The sequence below is a fragment of the Coturnix japonica genome, chromosome 37 (genome assembly GCF_054131305.1).
Source record: "Coturnix japonica strain WE chromosome 37, WE-NBRP24, whole genome shotgun sequence".
NCBI lineage: Eukaryota > Metazoa > Chordata > Aves > Galliformes > Phasianidae > Coturnix > Coturnix japonica.
Genome location: NC_140699.1, coordinates 4379832 through 4391195, shown reverse-complemented (window position 1 = coordinate 4391195; position 11364 = coordinate 4379832).

Here is an 11364-nt window from a genome sequence, read left to right as displayed (position 1 = left end):
GACACCATACCCCGAGCCTGTGACTTGAATCACTTCATCCTCTCACAAACATTACATTGTACAGAACGAAACCCTGTAATGTTGTCAGTAACGTTTCCGAAGGGTATATGCAGGTTCACTGCAGCCTAGGAGAGAGCTAGCCAGGAAACCATGAAGTCAGCCTTGCTTTTTTATTGAATTATGGCAGTTTTCCAGACCTTTGTGTGATTATTAAAACAAAAGAGAGAACTGTGGTGCTTAACAATGAGATCAGATCAGCGGTACAGAGAGTGGAATGTGTAATTTGCAACAGGGGAGGCCCAAAATCAGACTTGCCTTGTTAAACCATACAGATAAAAGGGTGAGCAGCCCTTTTCACTGTGCAACACTGGGTTTTTCAACCAAATCCATGTGAGGCTGCTATGAGCTTTGCGTGTCATTTTCTTGAAGCACATGACGACTCACCAATAAAAAGTGAACTCATTCAGTCTGCTGGCTGTTTTGCAGCCCAGGCTTACATTTGGTCCCTTTTTACCTCTGAGCCAAAGTCTAGCATCGTTAGCAAGAGGCCAAGCTAAGACATTTACTTACACGCAATACCATTTAACCACGTTAATAATGCAGGACATCAGGTGGTTCCAGCTGGGTAGTGCAGTGAAGACATATCAGCTATTTGCTCAGAACTGAACTGAGAAAACAGAACACTTCATCTTTGCTAACACCATCGTTACTGTCCGTGTTCTACACACAGAAGGTGTGCCCACGTGAAGAACACGCTCTGTGCTAACTGTGGGGCACAGCACACTCCTCGGTGGCTGCTCCTGCATTGCTGAAGGAAAGCAGTCTTTGTTAGCAGATCTTTTGCTTGGAAGACAAACCAAACAGTTACTTACACCAGAACACAGTAAAGCAAAAAGAATAATAAAGTTACTTGAAAAGTGATTGTGCAGAATGGACAGGGGAGAAATGCTCAATACTTGCAGAAGTAGAAAGAAAGGTCCTGAAAACAAGGGAGAATTCTGGCATCACTTATTTTAAAAGAATGGTGACTCAGTATTTAGAAAAGAGGTCAGCCACTGGATTTCACAACCACATGTGGAGAACACTACAGAGGAAACTGGATGGGTCTGCCAAAGCAGTCAGTGTAGGGCCGAGAGCTGCCTCCCCCACACACACCGAGGTGGATTCAAAACAAAAAAACACAGAACTCTCCTCTGCAACTATTTCTGAAGTGTTTGACCAGCAGAGTGCAAAAACCAGCAGCACTGAACTGCTACAGGGACCGAAATGTGCTGACATCACCAGAGCCAGGTGGGCAAATCCGAGACAGCTTCGTGTGTTACTGCCCATCCTGTACCCAGCTGTGCATAAATAGGAAATGTCAGTCTAACTATTCCAATGCAGTCTGTAAGGTGAACAGACAACACGTGGAAAAGAAGGACTTCCCAGTCTTCTCCTGGAAGTGAATGAGAGGAATTTTATGGACAACAAGGAAAGCATATTGATAGTCAGAATGCTTGTACAGCACATGCATGCTATAAACTGCACTGTATTCCACGATACTGTCTCATCCTTGTTGCTCTCCTCTGGTGTTTTCAGCCTGGGTAACGTCAACTGAAGCAGCACACCTTACAGCACACACCGACATAACTAAACACAAGTCACAAATAAGGGAGAAGTGGAGCAGATCATTCCTTTATAAGATTAAAAAACCATCCTGGGGATTTTCTTTGAAACTTATGCCATGCGGTTCCTGAACTTCCTTTTCATCCCAATGGTTCCCAAACACTTTGTCCTTCACAAGACCGTCTTCCCCCCCTGGGGAAAACACAGCATTTCCACTGCTCAAGCATTACAGCTGGAAGGCACAGGACAGGAATTAAAGCACACTTCACTAAGTGAAACTGTTAACTGCATTTAGAGACTGAAATAATGCAGAAAGCCTAAAAGAATGAATGTCCTCTCCTTGCAGAAATGGATGGAGGTTTCAAGAACCAAAGCTCACCATCTGTCTCCCTTTCTGTCACTGAAAGAGCACGCCAGCTCCTTCATAGCATGCCTCTGATCCTCTCGTTTTCCAAGGCAAAAACCTAAGAATGACTCTCACAGGACTCATTAAGGCTGCTCCCCCCTCCAAGCAAAGAGTAAGCACAAGTAGAACTCTGCACAGTGCTCCCAGGAGATGCATGGGAAGACACGTACTGAGGCAGCCAACGCAGCTACTTTCACCTCTCTGGGAAACAGACTGAAAAAGCTGAGGCTGAAAGGACAAATGATGTTTTCAGTTTACTGCTTTAACTTCTCAGCTAAACAGCAAGGATGAGCTGTCCACAACTACGAGCAGTTTTGCTAGTAATTCACATGGCCACTCACTGGAATGAGGGACGCGCTGCTTAGTGACTTGTGTATAGAAGCAGGGAGCACACACATGTCATACAGCACAGGGGTTTAACAGCCAGTATCCTTACGGTGCTCTTTGAAAGCAGCCAGGACAGTCAGGTCACAAAGATCACAGCAGTCTTGACTGACTGATCTTCACTCACAGAGGGGTTCTTGAGATCTTTCCTGTTGCATTATAAAACGATGAGCATCAGAGCTCACACGTACACCTGCACAGTGGAAAGTACCCAACGTTCATTGAAGTCATCCAGGATGCACGCAGCATTCAGAGATTCCTGGTCCTTTTACATACCCACAAAGCACTGTGTACTTCGAAGACAAGGAAGTGGTGTACAGACACACACCTGTGATTGCTTGGCCCCACTGATGCTGTTAGCAGCCAGGTTTGATCAGAGGCTGAGCAGTCAAAAACTCTTTCAGAATCTTATCCACCATCCTCTCTTCAGCTCCCCTGCTGGAGCTGTTTTCACATCCGTGAAAATCTATTAAACTCTAATGTTTGCTTTTGTAACAAAGTCCTCCAAGACTGCAAACAGCCTTCCTTTTCTCTCCCTTTTTACTGTTTAATAACTTGTACAGAAATAGCCATGCTGCAGATCTGACAAAAGCCAACCCACCACAAACCGTGAAACAAACATGCACATAAAAACTTGGGGCAGGGGAGGAAACCCTCCAAAAATCCACAACCTATTTGAGACTTTATAAAGACTCCTACCAGCCTCACCATGGGGTGTTTGGCCTCAGCCCACCCCCCACAGAAAATATTCTCTTTTTTCCCCTTGTGAGAATACTGACAAATGTGGGTGGCAGCCTGGGGCTCTTCTCCTGGCTCACAGCATTGCCCAAACACACACAGCCCGCCTCCATGCTAAAGTAAAACTGCAGCATTAAAATATTTCTGCGTGCTGCATCTGTTCTCACCACCCACAGTCTTGCTCCTGCCTTGCTGCTCTTGCCTACTGGCGTGAGTATTCCAGCTTTAGATAGAACTGTTTTAGGGATACAGGCCAAGAAGGTTAACGACAGTTAGCTTTTGTTGTTTGGGTTGAATATGGTTAAAATCTGTGCCCACACCCAGTATTAATAAACAGGCTCAGTCCGTGGCAGTGGACAGGTTCATCCCTGCAGAAGAGAACTGCCAAGTGAGTGCCAGCAACTACTCCAAGTCTGTGCAGCACCGCCTGCAGAAAGTGCTCTGTACTCTTCCTTACTGACGTTCTTGGGTTGGATGTCTTTGGGAAAGCTGCCTGTTTTCTGTGCTAGGATGACCGAAATCAAGCAGCTTTCGACTTCCAAATCCATCCACAGTCCAACTAAATCTTGACAATGAGAAGTCCCTGTTCTATAGCTCTACTACATGGACACTCAGCTGCTGGTCCAAACGTGGCACTCTGAAATTATGCAGGTTCTCAAGCAGCTCTACAATTACTGGAAAGTTAATTCCAGAACTGCTGCAGTGAATTGTTTTTAGCAGCTATTAACCTATGTAAATGTCCATCTGTTCTGATTCCTTTCCACTGCTGAGTGTCCAGTGTCTGTTTTGTGATTTGAAGGTGACTGAACGTTACAGTCAGCTGTGAACAGGAAAGGTAACGGGTCACTAAAGCACACAGAAAGTCAGCATCGTTTGTAAGGTGGAAATGAAAAACCATAGTCTTCATTCTGATAGTCCCTCTCACTACCAGCCTTTATTACTGCTGAAATGAGAAAATCAGACTAGAGGGAAAGTTGTAATTAATGGAGTGGAATTAATCCAGGTCACTCTATTACTCTGGCTTTGCACAAGGGTAACTCTACTTCAGTAACTTCAGCTGAGTTTTTCTGGCACAAACCCACTGTAAGCAAAAGCAAAATTTAGCCTCTCGTTTGTTCTCATTAGGCTCCTGGCCCTTAAGCATCAGACTGACTGGAAACAGTTTACAGCCTTCAAGTTAGAAAGGAGAAAAATCTGACTAACAAGAAAAACACAAGTGTGCCAAATAAATATGGTACTGTTTTATAGACTACAGGATCAAAAAGATGCAGAAACACTTGTCTTAAAAGAAAGGTGACAGGGCTTAGCAAGAAAGCACTCTTAATGGCTATAGCTGCTACTGAAACTGCTGCCTCTTGTCACTAATCTTGGGCAAACTGCTTTTTTTTTCTTTCCTCTTAAATGGAAACCATAATCCTGCTATGAAGCAGAGCAGCCACGAATTAAGAGTTTTGGTAGCTATTATAAAAGGTTAGATTTTATGACAGATAAGACAATATTTCTGAGGTTTCTTAAAGCATGACTGTGATGAGAATGACGATAAAAGCGCCCCGTGTATCAGGGTGAGCACAGGAGACATTACATATTTTGCAGTCTAAAAGTAGCAGAAAGCTTGTTAGTTTTGAAGTGACTTGGAAACAAGCTGGCTCCATTTTGCAAAGGTTCCTCCCTGTGCTGCCAATCACAGCCTTAGACTCCTTTTCTAGGTCTCTGTCTCTTTATTAGAGCAAATAGGAAGCGACAGTAATGACACCAATGATGGATGCAGTATCTGCGATACAGTTTTCTCCCATTTCTCTCCAGGGATTGGGCTGATTAACAAATCTGAATTTGTGTTTGCAGTCACGGACTATTTATGGGGCTTGAGAACGTCAGCAGTCATGGAACTTCATACCATATATTTTTCATCACCCCTTTTTTTCCCAGAGCAAACAGCCTGTTCAGGAATGACCACGGTTTTGACTGTAATCATTCATCTAACTGCTTATTTGTGCCTATTTGTCCCAGACACATAGAAAGGCTTGGATTGGAAAGGACCTTAAAGATCATCTCGCTCCAAACCTCCTGCCATGGGCTGGGTTGGTCTCCACCCCTTAGTTCAGGCTGCCTATCCAACCTGGCCTTGAAGGCACCATTCGCCTCCAGAGATGAGGCAGAGATGTGGGACGTGCAGAGGCCAATCCTCACCTGCATCGGTTAGGGTCAGTTCAACTCTTGCACAGCAGCCAAATCACTGGTTCTAAGATACAGACTTGCTCTTAAAAAAGCTTGTCTTGACACAAATCTTTAGTTCTGAATAAATAGAGAAGCTATTTAGAGCTAAAACTAGCATTTGCATAGCCCTGCAAAGACTTCAGCAGAAGCCGGTATCTGAGAATAGGAACAAAACGTAAAACATGTTTGAAAGAAGGATGGCCATTCTCAGAAATAACTCAGCAGAGAGCTAAAATAAACCACACCCCATGGCAATGGTTAGCTAAAATATTCTATCCTATCTTTTATTAACTGTAACAAGAACAGACTAAGAACTGCTGACAATACACACATTTTACAGAGAAAACGGGTACCATGAGACATAAAGGACAGTGACGCTGCAGGCCAGGACAGCACTTGTGCTGTTCCTGAGGATCACAGCTCACATGGTTCTGTTTTAGTAAGGCTATAAGTCACTGCATCTCTCAAATCTCTCTCTGCTGGACTGCGTTTCTATGGAGGATTCTTTGTTTGCACCTGGATGTGTTTAAGAGCCGTCTGGATGTGGTGCTCAGGGATATGATTTAGCAGAGGGTTTTTAGAGTTAGGGTACTGGTTAGGCTGCGGTTGGACTTGATGGTCTTCAAGGTCTTTTCCAACCTGGGTCATTCTATGATTTTCTGGAGAAGCGTGTTTGTCCCAACTGAACTTCACATTCATTTAGTCCACTTCCCCGTTCCTATCCAAGGAAGGAACCATCGAGTGTCTTTAACTGTTCTACCCCAGTGCAGCACCCAGGGCGCACTCCCAGGTGGCTTATTTCACTGGTAACCTTACACCTGCTGAAGATCTTGTTGATACGGCAGCATTCCCTGTATTTCCTTTTTCTGGAAGAACTGGCGGAGTGAAACTAACATAAACAAACTCTTGCACCGAGACACCGGCAGACTGGCTTAGCCTGTAATTTGTTTTCTTGCACTGTTCCTCCAGGATGACTGCATAGCTATTTGCAATACCATAAAAAGGTACAAGAGACCAAGCCCTGCCCTTCTCGGTCAGTCATGACCCAGTAATTTGTGGTGGCAACTATCCTAGTATAGTAGGAGGGATGCAACGGCACCATGCTTAGGTGTTTCATGTGTGCCAATAAAATGGAGCAAGCATAATGTTATCTGGAGCAGGAATAAGAACGGTCACTGTCAGGGCTCAGCTCCAGCAAGTCTTCCAGCTCATTAATCACGTGCTCCCAACCCCACTGTAAAGACAGGTTCTTCCCCCAGTTATTCTGCATTTAAATGCGGCCTTGTCTGTAGGTAATGTACAACCTGGGACTGTTCTACATGACGGAGATTTAGATACTACAAGGAAATTGTGCTTCTAAGACGTTTTCTTCTGCAAAACCATTAGCATGATTAGCATAAAACCCGTATGAGACCCCGCATAAAATCCAAAGCAAACATGTAGGGCAAATGAAATCAGTGCAGTAATACCACGGCTTACGTTTGCCCAGAAGGATTTCATTTTCTGCACCCTGAGCTGATGGGGCCGGCCCAGAGCAGGGCCATTGGGATGCTCAGGGGGCTGGAGCACCTCCCGGGTAAAGACAGGCTGAGGATGCTGGGCTTGTTCAGCCTAGAGAAGAGGTTCTGGGGAGTACCAATACTGATTTGCATACCTTTTAAGGCCTAAATCAGATGCTAAACACTACTGAAGTGCTGAAGATCTAAGACAACATCCCAAAAGTAGTTACTACCATTCATATGACTGAGAACAACTATTCTGCCAGGCAGGTGCTCAGTTGTTTTTCTTATTCTTCTTAAAAAGGGGAAAGAAGTACAAACCTTACTGTGAACACAGTGCTCCACTTCTGTCTTTGCTTCCAAACAAAGTGAACTTTATTTCCCCGGGCAGTTGATCTATCAAGCTTCATAGGTTCTTAATCGCACGTTAAACAGATGCTCTGTGATGCACTCTGCCTGGTGAAGCAGAACACCTACCCACTGTGGAATGTTCTCACTATATAGAAAGTGCTGTGCTAAGTAACCCGCTGGTTATTACCTCTGCAAACAGCAAGAAGCTGCTCCCTAATGCCAAGGGAAAAGATAGAAAGGGAAGAGCTACGTGACTATATAACAGAGAACCAGCAGAAAGCCATTAAGCCCCCTCACAGAGCTCCTGAAGCAGAAAGCTCGCTCAAAAGATGCAACAAAAGAAAGCACATGGAAGCCCCCGTTTGTCCTGAGCACACCTTGCACACTAACGTGTCACCCCGCTGACACACTGACTGAGCTTATGATCTCCAAGTGAAACACGGCCCTTCTATTCACATTTCTGTACCATCAGAAATGCCGATGATTTGTGTTACTTCTTAATTTCTGCCTCAAGCTTCTTCATTTATACTCTAAGCCGATGCAAGTTTTCCTTCCAGCAGGCTGTAGGCCACATTGTTCTGTATTAGAAGAGCATGATGAGTTTTATATGTTTTTATTCCAGTTACTGCAGAATATTAAGAAGGGTGAGAGCAAGAGGGAAAAATTCTCCCACCCAAATCTAAGCTGTCAGAATGGAGGGAAAAAAAAGGAGGAGGGGGGACTCTGTGATAATTCTGTATGACTCAGAGGCTTTGCAAACCACCTTCAGAAATACGGCTGGGCAGGATGAAGGCTCCCTTCTCTTTCTCTGCTCCATTTACACATTCCCAGGACTTGCTGCAACAGGAAACATCAACATTTTCCTCCAAATCTTCAGGGAAAAAGTTTCATGTTTTTGCAGCTGTGCTGGTCAGAATGCCGCTCCCAGCAGCCCCTCAGCTCCCTCCTTAAACGTCCTCCCACTGCTCAGATTTCTTTTAAAATGATGGTGGAATCCTCACACAGGTTCCCAGCAGCACACACACACTGTTGTGATCCAGCAACAGGTAGCTCAGCTCCACCGCACCATGCTCCACTCCTCAACAGAACAGGGGGGAAATAGGATGGAGGAAAAGGAATCTCACAGGTTGAGGTAAGGACAGGGAGGTCAATCACCAGTTACTGTCACCGTCAAAACACTCAGCATAGACTGATTGCTGTAATTTATTACCGGCTGGTAACAAATCAGAGCAGTGAGAGCTAAAGCAAATGCAAACACCTTCCCCACATCCCCAGAGCATAGACAGCACTGCTCAGGCTCAGCTCAGGCCACCAGCACCACCCTTCTAGTCCTGGGTGGATCTGGCTCTGAGCTGAGCTGGGGCAGCTGCTGGAGACCACCAGAGGTCACTGCTGCAGCTGCCATCAAACCCTCGTCGTGCAGACCCGACATACAGACACAGCCCCATCTTTAAAAAGACACAACTTTGCTGTCTTGCAGTTGACAGAGCAGCTGCTATACAGCATTGCCAGAAGGAATCCAATGCAGCTCAGTGACTACAGCAAAAGACTGAACTTTTTTTTTTTTCTATTTCTTTGCCTGTTTCAGGATCTGTAAGTTGCTGCAGTGCACGTGATCTGTCCAAAGCTGCAGATGGGAACAAAGGCTTTTTAATTTCCAGGTTGCTCACCTGGTGCAATCTACATTAGGAACTTTTAGAAGTTCCTCCGCAAAGCTGAGAGCATCACAGCAAATCTTCATCTCAACACCTACATAAAAAGAACAGTTTTCCTTTGCTCTCCCTGGCAACATTAAGCACATTTAAGTTGTCAGAGCTCACAAAACAGCCCTGAAATCTTCATCCAGCTTGTACTTTAATAAGAACAGAAAGACAGAGCAGCCCTATAAGTTCACTTACCTTGCCTGTAGCTGGGCACTGCCGCATACACAGCAAAAGGAAGAGGCTGGTCACTGGTTGAGAATATGAATACAGATGGGCTAAATTTAAGCAGAAGGGCCAATATTACAAGACAGCAGCAAGTGAGATACAAGTCCAGTTCAGCTCTTTTCCTGATAAGTACTCCAGCTGAATTAAAAAGACCAGCCAGCTGTATTATAGGATCACAATAGTGATGAAGTGCTACATGTGCATGTTAAATAGCTGCATTCGCACTTATAATGCTTGCCTAAGTACACACTTCCACAACAGTAGGGATACTCCAATATCTTAAAACATATGTACATATATGTTATTTTACAGCAATGAGACCGCACACAATATACAGTGCTAAGAACAGTAACATCCTTCAGTGCAGGTCTGCTGTTTGCAATGAACAGCTGGAAGCATTCCGCCTCCAGACTGGGCAGATCTCCCTTAGAAACTCTCACTGGCCAAGATTTGTCTTACAAGGGCTCAGAAACGAGAGCCGCCTGGGTTGGTTCTGTGTGTGAGCACAGCCCAGCAGCACAGCCCAGCTGTAACCTGAGGGCAGGTGTGGGACGGAACATTGCCCTCAGCAGCACAGAGCTGCCCTCACGCACCGATCTGCCTCACAGGTACTGAGACTGAAATAGCACACCCAGTATTTATAGGCCCACAGAGCACTCCAGGAGGGTTAGTCACCGTGTGTGACGATGGACACAGCCCTCCTCCGAGGTCTAAAAATAGGAGGCTGCAAAGGACTCCTGCAGCAGCTCTGCTGAGTGATGCAGTACTGCTCACCATCAGCAGGAACACTGATTAACTCGGGGTTCCCCTGCGGTTACTCAGTGATATTCAACTCCTGCACTCCTTGCACTGAGCACAGCTAAACTACTACGCAATTAATCTGCGCAACCCTTGATTCTAAACGAGGGCTGGTAACTCTTGCTGACAAATGCACTTGACAGAACTGCTTTCCTGGCACCCCCAACGAGCAGAACACGTTCTTATAAGGCAGAGGTGAGGTCAGCTGAGCCTTTTGTGTCACTTCATTCTTACTGTACACTCACCCAGCGTCAACAGCAAAACATGGCTTTGCAGTCTTCAAAGCAAAAGTGAACTCACTGGATGTGAAAAGCACCTCTGCAGAAATCCCCAAGGCAAACAGGTCAGTGTTAAACAGCTGCTGTTCAGAAAGAAAGCAGGACTGACAGAATGCTGGAAGGTACCTGAGGCGGCTGCACTGAATCTGTGCTGTGCACAGAGCTCTGAGAAAGACAGCATTCGTTCTGAATCCCTTCCAGCACACACCTACACTGATGCATTTATAAGAAGGAATTCAAAAAACCCGACTTCTCTGTCCTTAACTTTCAACTGTACTTTTGAACTTTAGATGCTGGCTGAGGAAAATGCAGGTTTTCAGGACATTGCTCCACTCGGGACAGTGTCAAAAGGGCACAGACTTCAAGAACCTTTCCCACAAGGTGTGTCCCTTCCCGGGCTGTCCTCCGAAAGATGCACGAGAAACACCCACTGACCACAGGAGACAATAAATAGCCGTAGGGACAAAGGTGACAGCTGTACAAACATACTTTCAATGCCAGGTTTATCCAGAGCAGCTAAACATTTGGTTCTTAGCCCTTGGGAGCCAACAGATACGGCCTGTCCTCACCATATCCAAGACTAATGAAAGGCAGAGCGCTCCAACATCTGAAAAGCCAAACACGGAGTAAAACAAAGAAGGCGGCTCCTGCCTGCGGCAGAGTTGAGGGAGCCCCGACACCGCTGGAAAGGCCGCGTTTGTTTGCTTGCTGTTTTTCCACCTCCTGGCACGTGCGTGCAAGCCCTCGGGCACAGCTCCGTTTTAGCATTAAAATTACAAAGCATCCGCGGCGCGTCTGACACCGCTCCAAGTCGGCAGCGGCACGCAGCTCTGAGCGAGCGGAGTGGGGCACAAGGAGCACCAAGGGCTGGCACCGGGCGGGCGAAGCGTTGCCTCTGCTGGGCATACAAAGGAAGTTCCTCCTTGTCCTATCACTTGTGTAAAAATGTTATTCCCCTCCTACTTATGTTTAAGTATTGTAAAGCCATAGCGAGGTCTCCTTGAAGCCGGACTGAAAAGCCCAGCTCCCTCAGCCTGTCATCATAGCAGCAGCACTCCAGCCCTCGAGCATCCTCATGGCTTCCTCTGGACCATCGCTAGAAGTTCACAGTTTTCCTGCGTTAAAGACCCCAAACCTGGACGCACTACCCCAGCTGGGGCCAT